Source organism: Drosophila melanogaster, chromosome 3L (assembly GCF_000001215.4).
Source record: "Drosophila melanogaster chromosome 3L".
NCBI lineage: Eukaryota > Metazoa > Arthropoda > Insecta > Diptera > Drosophilidae > Drosophila > Drosophila melanogaster.
Genome location: NT_037436.4, coordinates 8,543,779 through 8,556,984, shown reverse-complemented (window position 1 = coordinate 8,556,984; position 13,206 = coordinate 8,543,779). Strand labels below are relative to the sequence as shown.

At 40.6% G+C, this 13,206-nt stretch overlaps 1 protein-coding gene across 6 annotated transcripts in view; it reads right to left on the bottom strand.

The window, feature by feature from the left end:
• rhea overlaps window positions 1-11,984 on the bottom strand; it is a 29,409-nt gene extending 17,425 nt beyond the window's left edge. For 3 of the 6 annotated variants that reach the window (NM_001259745.2, NM_001274658.1, NM_001259746.2), the window contains exons 1-2: window positions 11,896-11,984; window positions 1,014-1,254 (exon numbers count right to left, since the gene is read on the bottom strand). The gene's annotated coding sequence lies outside the window, so the exon portion shown is untranslated. Of the gene's footprint in view, window positions 1-1,003; window positions 1,255-10,109; window positions 10,311-11,895 lie in introns of those variants that run through there. The other 3 variants (NM_001274660.1, NM_001259747.2, NM_001274659.1) reach the window with 2 other exon arrangements.
• Between the last annotated feature and the right edge of the window lie 1,222 nt (window positions 11,985-13,206).

Genomic DNA, 13,206 nt, shown 5'->3' with positions numbered 1-13,206 from the left:
ATTGTATAAATTAAACGTGGCTGAGTGTTTTTTGTAATTTTTCTTTTTTTTTTATCTGAGAAACTCACAATCTCATCGGGGCATGCAAAATGAATAATGGTTAAAGAATACCGGGAAATCGAACAGCGGGAGATCGCCGTTTTCTGCGTTACATTCGTTAATTAATCTGATTTACTTTGATTAATTATTACCGAATGAGTTAAGAAAATTGTGGCTTAGAACAGTAGAACAGCAAGCAACAATCCTTAAGATACAAATGGGAAGGCGGTCGGATAGTAATCTTCGCCCACTCCCACTTATCTGTGCAATCGCTGTCGACATAAAAGCAAGCGAAGAACAAAAAAAAAAAATAAGCTTAACTGGCGCGACATCCTGGCGCCAAAGCCACCATTTTGTCTGGCCATATAGCCGAGTACATGGGGATCCGAGTGAGTGTGTCCTGCCTCGTCCTGGAACGCGTGTGGCCGTGCGTAGGAGTCCTGTGGTGGCCACCAAGGAATCTGCACACTATTCACTTGTCTTGGGACACGTTTACTCCTTCGCAGCCATGTTTTCCCCTCCTCATCGTCCTTTCGAGGAACGGATAACAAAATGCCATCGAGCTGCGCCAATGTGGAGCCGTTTTATGTAATTTGCACAGTTTTTATTTCTGTTTGTTAAGTGGAAAAATAGAATTGGACCAGATACAAAGGACTCCTCTGAGGCATAAACTAAAGTAATAAAATACGAGAAGGCATTTTTCTCTTTTATAGGTAGGATTGTTGTTCTTCAGATCAACTTGATTAATTGTGTTTTTTTGGCGATAAACAAAAACAGCAATTTAACTTTTTACACTCGATAAAATTGTTAACTTTAATAGAAGTCCCCAAATAACTTTGTTTTTCAAAGTTCTTATGAGTAAATATAGCTGAGATATCCAAATAGAAATCACTTTTTCAACAATACCAGCCTGCTAACCCCAAAACTAACAAAATTATTTGATTATGCAAATCTGTATTCACACCTTCACTTACCTCAGTTCGTATTCAGCCGATTATCTTCGGCTAATGGGTTGGGTTCGATTTAGTTTCAGTTGTTCCGTAGATGATAGTGGAGAAATGTGTTTAACGAAAGTTGTTTGCTGTGTGTGCGCCCGTGTGTGTGTGTGTGTGTGTAGGTGTTAAGGCAGTATTATGTGTGGTCGTTGTTGTTGTTGCGTTGTTTATTTCTTCGTTGCTCGTTGCGGTTGTCGTTTATTTGATTTGTTTAGAAGATCTGCAAAGAGAGGGAAACACAGAGCCAACGGTTAAAACTGCGGGCAGTTATAGGAAAATCTATATCCAACTCTCCAGTTGCCACTGTCGCAACTTCAATAGAGTCCCAAGCCATCCACTCCAAAACAACTGCAAACGCACAAAGTATTTTTCCTGTTTTCATTTTCCATATTAGCGCAGCTCGACCTCGGCGCCGATGGGTGGACGTGGATGAGGATGTGGATGTGGATGTGAATGTGGACGAGTCTGTTAGGTGGGGCACGCTGGAGGAGAAGAAGCGGTTAATGCCACCAAGGCAGCCGGAGCAAGAGCACAGCCATCGATATGTGCGCACATAGAATACCATTCCAAGAATGCTGCACCAGACTTTTCCATTAGCGGCGTTTGCACATCGCCAGCGCGACTTTTGTTTATAGCAACAAAAAATATCAATCAACACCCAAATGCCCAAAAGAGTGCATCAATGTGGCTTATCGGGATCGGCTGGAGAAGTCGGAGGATCCGGTGAAGATTGGTTGTCAGTTGAAGCTGGTCAAGAATGCGGCTACTATGATCCCCATTTCTGAACATTAATCCTCTAATAATTATTCATACAATTCATATTTATGTTTGTAAACATAGGATTACAAAATTATCAAGTTTTTTTAGGTACTTATAATATAAAAAACCATATGAAGAGCATAAATAATTTTGTTTTGATTGCATATGAAAATTTTGTGTTGGACTTTTATGATTTGGCAAAATAATATTTTAAATATAGTATTCAAAACATTAACTCATGCCTACTGATAAATGTGTTTAATTTAACATTCCAATCAATGAGTAAACAGATGACTGACTTTAGCTTGAAATTATAATTAAACATTTCACTTGTAGATATCAGACAATTTTGAAAGCCCCAGGCATTGTTAGTCACAAAAGAAATGATATTTCAATTGATGATTCAAGAATCTAACGATAATTGACATCATGAAAAATACAAGCCTAAAAGGTTCATTTCTTAAAAATCATTTAAAAGATGTAAGTTAAAAGTATTGTGAGCAACACAACTTGCAACAAATATGTCGAGTTACATAACTGTATCAGATTAATAATGATACATTTTTTGAGCCCGCTTAAAAACTTTATAATATGGGTTGTGAATAATCGCCTCACATCCCCCAAATCGACTTATTACAGGTGCAGTTCAGCCCTCGACTTGTTGGCAAGACAATAGCATGGGGCGTGGGTGCCTCCTACTGATCTCCTGGCCCCCATCTGGTCACCAACACAGCCGCTCAATGAAAGCGAAACTGCGATTGTGGGCGTTGTTTTTGTAGCTTGTATAGTTTTCATTTAGTAGGTCGACGGCTGATTGCGTTCATACAGACTACATCGGTTCGCATGTGTATCAGTCTTCGCGGAGCAATCAAAATTACAAAACGATAGCGTCACGTAGTTATGGCGAACACAATCTGAGACCTTGGCACGATTCTGCCATGCAGCCAGATGTCGGTCTAGGTGCTCAGGCACGTTCTACAATGCCGAACCTCCGAGCTGTTAAAAAGGGTTTCGAGTTCTTTATGACCGAGCCAGACAACGTGGACACGGCAGATTAGGAGGAACTGTTGTATGGGTTTATTGACCCGAAACGGCAGCAGATACACATGTTGAAAACCGAGATAGAAACGGGCAGCTATTCATAATACTCGCAAGATACTCTCAGAATTAACCGCAGTAATTGTCTTCCATAAAAGCTATTCATTTTTATATTTATACTAATCTCACATTTTTTGTGTATTGGATTAGTCTTTCGGGTAAGTTTCAGCACATGCCCAAAATCACTAATTATGTACACACATAATGACAAATAAAATAATACATCATCACATGCGAGCGGTGATGACTACACATGCAAGTGCTTAAATCAGCTTCCAATGCTATAAATCACATCACAACTCACAATAAAAATAAAACGAGAGAAAGGAGAATTTAAATAAACTGCCAAAGAAAATCCAACGTAAATTGCGTTGAAAAAAGCGCTCGAGGAAAATGTTCCCTCTACGATAAAAGCAAAACAGATTTTAATTAAACCATAACAACAGCCATACTATATGTGCCCAAACCTAAATCCATTCTATATATATATGTATAAATGGAGCGCTATAAATACCATGTCCAAACGAGAACTTTCAAGGTAAACAAATATTATTTGGAGAGCAGACAAATCTCTTGGATTTTCTATTCGATGCGCCCCCAAATATAAAATCAATGAACAGTTTCGAAACTAAAAGTGTGAGAAAAGGCAATCCCTACGGATCACACTTGCCCCCTGAGCAGAAACTGTGGCACGATGTTCATGCAACACTGGAAATAGAACGCTGCCACCTAAGCGGATAAGCTGAGCATCTCAAGAAGCCGGCCACCGAATCTTCACACACAGTCAATTCTTTGCTAGCCGAATCTCACCTATCACACAGATCTTTGATCCATCGAAAGGGTCTCTCTGTGGAGCTTTCACTGTACTTGGCTGGTGGCGGTGATGATGATGATGCTGCTGCTCTTGGCTCATTCATTTGCTTATTTTTTGCTCGATCCCTGAGTCATAGCTGAATTTATAGAAATTTTCAATTTATGTGTAGTACACACGGGCTAGTTTGGAGGTCCAACAGATGGCCGCAGAGCGCGATGCCCACCGGCGACTCGCTTGATTTTTGGTTGCGCTTGAATAATGTAACTCAGCATCATCAAACGACTCGTGTAAAAACTTTTATTTCACTTTTCATGTCAGCGGAAATTGACGAGGTGGTCAGCGAAAAAAACTGATCGTTAAACAAATGTGTCACGATCCAGTGACAAGGTACTGTAAATGGCCTAATGAGCGTAATTATGGCAGTCAAAAGCTAGACGGATTCCCCATAAAAAAATATAGTTTATTCTGTAGAACTATGTAAGCTGACTGAGTGTCCATTCATAAAAGCACTGATTCAAACTATAAAGCGAATTTTAAAGAAGTCAGAATAAAGATTGCTTCTTGAATTATTTAAAACGATTTAAAGTGCAATGAGAAGTACAGAAGAGCAAAGGAGCTCATATATGCTTAAAGAATCGAATGAAATGCCCGATTGTTTACTGTAATGCCCACAAAGGTATTGCCCACATTGTTTATTTGAACATTTTGCACATTCAACTCGAATTCGTTCAGATTTAAACGACTTATAAACAACAGTCACGTTCCTACGTTTCTTTTTCTCGGATTGGTTCATTCAACTCAACTCAAATGATCGCCAATAAACACTTTTTACTTGAAATAATATTCTCCTTGAGCTTGCATTTTCATCGAATACATTTTCCCCATGGAAAACTATCCAAGTTGAGTGGCCCGATAAAAAAGCACAGTCCGCACAGTTCAGTACTCACAAACTCACAACGGGGGTCAACTTGGCAGATTTGACATACAGGGACTATATGTGCACCTTGGATAACCCCTAACTGCGGCTGTAATTTGAGTAAACAAGCCATCGTCGCTGGGGCAACTCCGCTGAGGCAATGGGCAATGAGCAATGTGGCCAACAATGGGGCTCAAATTTGTGTATCGCTATCAGCATCGCCAGCACAACAACAATGGGCAGCCAATGATGATGGCAAAATCCAGATAAAAGATGCATTAAAAGTAACAAAATACACAAATAAACAAACGAACAAACGACCAAAGGATGGATGGAGATCCCTAGATGGATGGATGGATGGGCAGATGGGTGGGTGGGTAAGGCAAACAAACAAATCAAATCGAATGAATCGACGACGGCGACGACAGAAGTGACGTCAAAACGGGGAGTCGACTGCAAGTGGGTGGTTGCTGGATGGGATCGGGTTGACTGAAAGGTCTCGATGGCCCTGTAATTTTCAATTATCATCAAGGTGGTGGCACACCATAATGTGTCCAAATTATGTCAACCAAGTGATAAGGATCAATGCTCTAATTATAAATCCTTTGGAAAGGAGCGTGCGTGTAATTAGCTCAGCTTATGATACCCAAACTCTAAGAATCTAAGAATAAAGAGATTATACATGTATGTATACTCCTTTGTTAAGATAAAGAAATTGAAAATGTATATGCTGTGATTTAAAAAAAAAATCAGAGTTGAGAAGACTTCTTATATTACTTTACATAATCTTATACAAACTGATTTTAACTTTAGATACTGCTCGTGAATATACATATTTAGTCAGCACTTTTACCGACTTCAGTGTATATTCCCCCCAAACAAATTTCACATTTCCTGCCAACATGGATTGCCTTAGCTTCCTTCCTTCCTGTTCTCAACGTGCCTCATACACCATCTACATACGAAAGACATTGCCAAGCAATTTTATGATTGGATGCCAAGTTCCATTCCCATGCCACTGCCTACCCACTTAAGAAGGAGCCCCCCTTCTTTTCTTTGAGTCACCCTCTCCGGTGGCCACCTACTTCTCCCATTCCACCCGTAAGCTGCCCCTCATCCACAGCCGACATCGTCAATCGGAGACGGCAAAAAATTAGGCTCCCGCCAGTCGGGCTCCAATGGATTTTCGCACAAGTGAGTGCCAAAAGCGACAGTGCCATACACCATATATACAAAGTTATATGTGCGTATTTCTATATATAGCGATATAACAAATAGTCAGGGGCATCCCTGCGAGAGGGGCGAGAAGCTGCTGCAGCTGAGTTGACTTTGAGGGGCAGCACTCAAACACTCGAATGCCAATGCATTCGAATAAGCCGAATAAGAAATGAATTTTTATTTTCACACTCACTCACTGCCACTGGCGACACACAAAGCAGTTCCATTGATTAAAAGAGCCACCCAATCCCCACAGCCAGATGGAAATAAATTGCGAGGCAAGGCCAAGCCTAGCGATAACTGCCGATGGACACGACAATCGCCGGAAAAGGGGAGCCATCCAGAGGAGAGATAATCAAATCGGGAAAGGAATGCATAAAATGTGGGGTTAACTACACTATAACTTCCTTAATGACGGCCAAGGTCCACAAGAAAGTTTTCTAGATTCAACGCAACTGAGTCACGGATCATAAATATCGCTTTAAAAGTCCATGATGATATAAAATTTAGTTCTTTATGTTTTGTTCAAATTTAAATGTTAAAATGGCTTATACACATTTCTCATGTGTTTCAGATATTTCTCATAAGCATAGAACCTTTTTTGTCACTAATTAAAAACCAATCAATCAAAATATGTATGCTAATTTGTTCGTCTAATGGTTTCGGTTAGAGAAATTTCACTTGGCGCTATGGGGCTATAAAATCGGAATCCTCAAGATTTCCATCAATTTTTCATTACAATTCCACACGGCGGGAATCCAGGGGGTGTGTGACAAACCGCAACCCATTGCAATGGGAATGCCAAGGCGGACTTATCGACTGACCGCATCGAATCGTTTCGCTGATGGACTGACAGATTGATGAAGTGCCCAAATGCGTGTTCACTCTCAGGCTCTCCGGCAAAAAAAAAAAAGCGCCAATGAATTACTGACGTAATCGGCCAGGGATTTACGACACCCACCGTGAGATATAGGAGGCGGCAACCCGATCGGTGGAGCCCAACCCAATCCAATCCCCACTGCCATCGGCGATAAACGAAACAAATAAAATGATACGTACACATCTCTCGCCAAGTTCGGTAGTCCAGTGGTCGATGGGGAAAAAAAATAAAATTTTTGCATAAATCTTCGCATGCGTTTGTTTGCATACAAACATGGTGACAATAAACGTTATGCCGCCGATGGCCAGACAACAAATGCGAATGAATACTTGCCGTTTATTTTTAGAAGCGAATGCATATTCTTTATCAGCATTAATAGTAAACAAGGGGCTCCATCTCTACTCCTTCCTGCCAGCGATTCTTAATGACTCAACGATGAGTGTGCGTGCGAAAACGGAATGCGAATCGAGTGAAATCGAGTTGAGTCGAGATGGAAATGTTCGAGATTCCGATTCAGATCGGTCGTTTCTGGTCGGTGCTTCCACCTCCGCCACTCGAGTTCCGCGTTATTAAGAAACATTCCAAAACAATAAACTATTCCACAATACGCTACGGCCAATCGAACTCAATATGGAATCATCTACGAGTTCTGAGTTCTGCGGCCCATTTTGTTTATTTAGCATTTCGGTTGTTTGATTCAGGTCCGGTGAAAAAGCGAAACATGTGTGCGGCAGCATTAAGCCCACATAAACTCACATCAGCCCCAAGTAGCTGTATCTGTTGTACAGAGAGAACAATATTTAAGATTTTCTCAAAAACGTTTATCAAGTTGCATAGTTGTAGGGAAAACATGACCGCTAAGCAGAAAAGTATGTTCTTCATATCTTAATAGATATACGACTTTGGTACAGAACCTAAGTTACAACATATCTGAGTGTTATCTTAGGACTTCTACACAAGATCAATAATATTGTAGATGGTTTGTTTGCCCAGTGTAGCTATATATAGCCAATGTATATTCAGCATGTATGCATTCATGTATCTCAAGTGCAATACAAAACCATTGAAAATGCTGAGGCGTTAAGAAAATAGAGCACACACACCAGTTGTTATTTTTATTTTTTAATTGTTATTACGCTGGTCGTTTTGCTTTTGTTCTTCTGGTTGCCGCCAGTAGTTTTTTTTTCGATATTGTAACGAGTTGAACGGGTGGCTTAATTTATTTTAATTGAGCTTGAAAAGTAAATCGAACAAATGGGCGAAAAATCGAAATATATAACAGAGGTAACATGGGTGAATAAATATTGAACGGTTCATAAGCGATTTTTACACTTTTAACTTTCACGCCCTATTTTAGTGTCATTTCACATTACCAAGCAATCAAAAAGTTCCCATCTCACGCTTGCCCAAAAAAACCAATTCAATTAGTCCCGAAATTATGAAGTAATCCTCGCTGCGTAAACATCCCCGGGACATCAATCTCGTATTCGAAAGTTGTATGGCCAGCGATCAGTGGAAGACCTTTGCACTCGTCTCGCCCCAAAGCAAAGCAAAGAATTAATGAATACAGCTCAATTAATAAAACGGCGAACGAAAAGTATGCAAAACCATGAAAAAAAAAACTATCCAACAGATACAAGTGGAAAATGCAGTCACTTGTCTGGCAATCGAAACGTGCCCCAAAATGGGCAACACAAGCTGCTGCCCACCAGTGTTTCCACCAGTGACCGAGTTACAAATCAGTTTGCTCAATGAATTGCCGCTCCAGCCGAGCCGAATGTGCACGCGGATCACTTAACAAATTCCGGGTAATACTTTTTGGATAATTGCTATAAATAGCTTATAAATATATAGTAAATCGAGGTCTAAGCAACATTCCAAACATGTGGATTATTATCATTGGATTGTACGGATACAAATATACAAACAATGAAGTATAAAGACATTACTGATATCAGCTTGCCTAGAAATAGGTACATATATCATGAGTTGAGTTTTGAGGAGGAAATCGAATTGCAGATAAGATGGTGAAATTGGAACACTCTCATACTTATTTTCCTTCGAGTGTTTTAACATGTAGTAAAGATCTTATCAGGAGAAAATGAAAGTGTTGAAATATTTATTATGAACGACAATGGGTCAGTAGAAAACAGAATTCCAGAAGAACAAAGTAACATGCATTCTCCAAATAAGAAACTCATATTTTAATGTTTTGATAATGATATTTAGATCTTTGAGCATTAATATTTGTGAAGTGTACTAATATCTTGGCGGATGCTGAGCGTCCCCACGTCTACGTCCGAAATATTTGGTAGATGTGGAGCCGATGCACTGCCCACACAGTGGAGCATGGAGTGAAAATGAGCTCCGATCTCGATTTCTTTATGTTTCCGAAGCGTGTTTATGTGGCGGGCATTCCAAAACCGAAGCCCACTGCTAATAAGGTCGAAACGCTCGAAAAAGTGAGAGAGACTGAAAATAACAACAGCTTTAAACGAGCGCATTGACATTTCGAGATAATGGATAAATAATATACAAAATACGCCCACAAAATGGAGCGACGGCGAAATTTGCCAAACAATCGGACAAAAAATGTGTAGAAAACAGGACAAAAGCCAGAGAAATTATGACAAAACATCGAAAGACGCGAGATATTTAAATCGGTGAAGAGAAGAGCGAGGAAAGAGCGTAACAAAAAAAAACAATAAATCTACGTACAGATACCAAACAAATCTTAGCGTACGTTGTATCTTAAAGATAAATCGCATTTGTGGAGGAGGGGAGTGGGAGGCCAGCCGCCAGCTGCTAGGCAAGCAAGAAATATAGAATGAAATATCTATATGTTTGTGTACACAGAGAATAATATAGTATTTTTTTGATAAACAGTAATATAAATAATGCAGTACTTCTTGATTACATAATCAAATACTATACATTGTTGTTGAATGGAACCCTTTGCTCAGGTTTATATCCATATACAAATACAAAAAAAAGCATCATCGTGAAAAGCGAATTATGCTAATCTGACTAGTCCTAAGATTTCGCTAGCACGTCATAAGATATAGCCTAGTGATCTATTATAATCCAAATTTTTTCTCTGTGGACCAGCGTAGTCAGGGGCAGACATCAAACGGCAGACGTCGACGCTGGCGCCGGCAGCGCGATGAGGTAATTTTCAGCTTGTTTTCTAAAACGCTCGACATCCGAAATGGGGAAAAGGGTTTTCCGATGGGTTTTTGGCGCGCATCGCGCAGGCGCAACGTGCATTTGGCGTTTGAACTTAGTTACACAATGGAACTGCCTTTTTGTGGCACATATTCCACTCGGAATGGATAAAAATAACACCATATGTCACACACTTATGACCGCGCACTCTCGTCATGTATATACCTTCTTTAATTCCCACAATTGGGCTGGAAACTCTTTTGATATTTGAACTTGAACGATATGCACGATATGCGATATTCATATATGTACGAATCGCCTATACATATATATGGGTAGATATATGTATATATATATATATTTCAATAGCGATATCGGGCGCGGCACAATCGAACGAATTGGCACCGACGACGGACGAAACTCGAATGAGCGGGCCATAGAAGCGAGTGGTTCGCTCGGTTCCATGGGCAGTGTGAGCAGCATGAGCAACAGATGGGAGAGCCGCGAAGAGAGCCACCTGCTGCTAGGCTTCTCTCCTCTCTGATTCTTCCGATTCTCCTGATCGCCGTCTGCAAATGTAAACAAAACAAAAGGTGCCAGCCAGAGGGAGGGCGGTGAAATGAAGGGGCAGCGGAGGAGAAGGTAGTGGCCACAAGGTGATGGACCCGTGCCAGTGGTGACTAATCTTTTGTTGCCCAACTTATGGCTCTTTCTTTCTTCTCAAAAGTGAGCAGAGAGGAAGCGAGAAATTGGAAGAGGAAGTGCGCTTAGTCACATGGGGTTTTCTAAGAAATGGACATTACTCCTGCTTTTCAAGGGCTAAGCTAGTCAAGCGATTGGAGCGTTGTAAGTATTAGTATTTTGAAATGTTTTGGTAATGACGTTTTGTTTTGATGATGTTATATGACCCAAACATTTCTTATCTATAATATCAATGACTCTTTGACGGACTAGATTATTCCCCAAAAGGAATGCTTCTAAACAATCAACAATATTAACGTAATCTTTATGGGTTCAAATCTCTATAGATACTATAATCTAAACAGGACCAGTCTCTTTTTAGGAAAGTATCTGCATTTAAAACTCTTACACAAACAGAATACATGAGAAATTTCAATCTCAGTTGAAATAATTGAATACAACAGTTTCCAAAAACGTGCATAAACAAAGGAGGCAAAATAATAGCCTGTTGACTTCAATTAGGTCCAATTATTGACGCAATTGAGGGCCTGATCCCGGGAAGAGTGAATCTCTATGCCACTGACAGCGGGATGTAGGCACGAGTCTTGTGGGTCCTCGTCTCGGATCTTTGAGGGTTGCAGTTGCACAGCTAACTCCACAATTAACTTGAGAATTGAAGGCAATTGCCAACTCCCGCGAATCCGGCGCTTCTTCTTCTTCTTCTTCAGCAACCGGGGGTTATCTTATCGCGTATGGAATGTACCCCATATACATATACACCATGCTATTCTGCACGCTCATCCAGCTGCTCAGATAAAGCCGTCAAACCAAACCAACTGCTGTGCTGATAATGCGAGGCAGTCGCAGTTGGACTCTCGTTAATTGAATTATATTCGCAGCTTTGGCTAAAAAAAAAATGTTGCACTTTAATTAGCATAAAACGTAGACGATGCTTACAAGCAAACAAACGAACAAACATACAAATGCGGGCGTTCCCTTTTTTTGCCCCCTTTTGTTGTTACACTGGAAACTTGGTTAAAAGGGCGGAATTCGCGTGACCGACAAAAACAAATGTGCGGGACATGTGGGAGAGACCAAAATCCGGACAGTCGGCGCCAACAACTGGGGGTAGGGATAACGATGATGACTCCACCCCGGAGGAGCACCCACTAGGCGGCAACAACAAAATGTGCGAACGAATCGAAATGAGTTCTTGTTGGCCAGGCCGCAGCTGAATCTCCACTGGCTTTGTTTGACGCGTTTTCATGCCGCGGGAAAGGGGCTTTAAACTGATTTGTGCACTTGGGGTTTTAAACATTGGTTAACTTACAGAAACACACGGCGAAAAGGGCTTAAAGAGAGCTAAAATCGAGTAAATAAAACTAACACTTTACAAAATATTCCGTAGTTAAGACAGTGTGACCGTGCGTCAAGCAGCTATCGATAAGTCATTGCGGCTATCGGAACCAATTAGCGTTTGGGTCACATAATTACAAAATAAATAAAAAATATATAAATTTACAAGTTCTAATCATAGTTTGCCTATACTTCTATAATATTTGAAATTACTACGGCAAGCAAAAAGTAGTCTGCACACAGAGCTGTTATGCCAATGGCAGACTGTTAAGTGCAGGGTCACCCCAAATGTAAAGGCATGAGCGCCAAATTTAAAATAAAACCCCCAACTAATGCAGTCTAACTAAAACAAGGCTTAAAGATTAAGCGATTTGTAGTCGAATCCTATAAAAACAACATATCCACATGATTAATGAAGGTTACAAGCCCCACCAAAGCGCACCCCCACACAAACTTGATAAATTTGTCTGGCTTTCCTGAATTTTCTCCGAGACGATCATCGTTTCCGTTTTGATTTCGGCGATTGGAGGGCAACCAAGTGTGCAACTTACAACCCTCAGAAAATAGACGAGCAATCTAAGGGCCGAAAAACAAAAACTAGCCAAAATCATAAAAATAAGCAAGCGAATTCATGACTTCGCCAAAGTCAACGGACCGCACATAGCGCGCGTCTTTGGGGGCCCTTTCACTGGGGTTGCTTTCCCTATAAGGCAGCGAAATAAAAATAAATTTAATGTTCCTGTTTTTTTCCCTTCTCCTTTCTCGACTTGTCAAGGATATCATATGCGCGAATACATGGGTATATGTGTACGCGTAATTTATGCTGCAAAACATCTCGAGCATAAACAGGAAACAAGCGTCCACGGTCCTTCTTTCGCAACACTCTTAAAAAATGAGAAGTAATTAAAGACAAGTTGCAAAATTATCAAAGGGGGGGATAAACATTCCTTTTGCTACTATCAAACTTGAATTTAATTATTGGAAATTTCAAGAGAAACATTTTAAAGCGAACTTTCAGAAAACCTTCATACATAAAACACTATATTCTTCATATAAAAATTTCTCTCTGTGCACAATGCCCGCCCCTGCGCGCTTGAGAAATTTCTTGAAACGAAGTCAAGTTCGTGGCTTGGGCGCAAATTCAATTAATTTCAATCGAACGCCTGTCGTTCTGGGCATCCGGCATTGGGCATTGGGCATTGAGCATTGATGTCCCGCGATTCGAGGCCTGCCAAACCGATACGCAGATAGAAGATGCAGGATGTGCAGATATGGACTCACCCCT